Genomic DNA, 665 nt, shown 5'->3' with positions numbered 1-665 from the left:
ATTGACGCCAACCACCCCACCAAACCGAGGCATATAAATAACAAGCGCTTCACCGGAGGCACACTGACGATGTTATCCAACAGGGAGACAAAACGTCTGCAATCAAACACACCGGTTCAGCAAGCAAGTCTTCAAACTCACCCACAACCTGAGCTACAATAGAGCTCTCAAAAACTTTACTTAACTGGAGAGTTGATATTGGGAAACAAGGAAATGGCAGAGATTTTGAGAACAAACATTCACAGCCCCAGGCAGGGGTTACATCAGGACTCAAGGGAGCAGGGCCACTGCACTCAGGGTTGAAGCACCATTGAGCTCTGTTACAGGAGCAGCACCGGGCCAGTAATTTTTGTCTGTTTTCACGAGGAATAATAGAAAATATTCCAAAAAAAAATTTCAGCAAACAGAACGAGAAAATACTGGTAGCCAACATTAAAGGAAATCCAACACTCGAAGGAGAAATGAGTTGCCAAAAGATGAATCCAGGAGTAGTGCCAATTAGGGGACATAAAAGGAGATTTCCACATGGAGGAAGGAAGCATGGCTAAAGATATAAATAGCTACTTCACATTTGTTTTCACCAAGGAATATCCAGGAGCAAAAGGGAGGGCAAGACTTAGAACAATCACTGGAGAACAATCACTGGAGAACAATCACTGGAGAAC

The sequence above is a fragment of the Rhincodon typus genome, unplaced genomic scaffold, assembly GCF_021869965.1.
Source record: "Rhincodon typus isolate 14 unplaced genomic scaffold, sRhiTyp1.1 hic_rhity00000815, whole genome shotgun sequence".
NCBI lineage: Eukaryota > Metazoa > Chordata > Chondrichthyes > Orectolobiformes > Rhincodontidae > Rhincodon > Rhincodon typus.
This window is presented reverse-complemented; position numbering follows the sequence as displayed.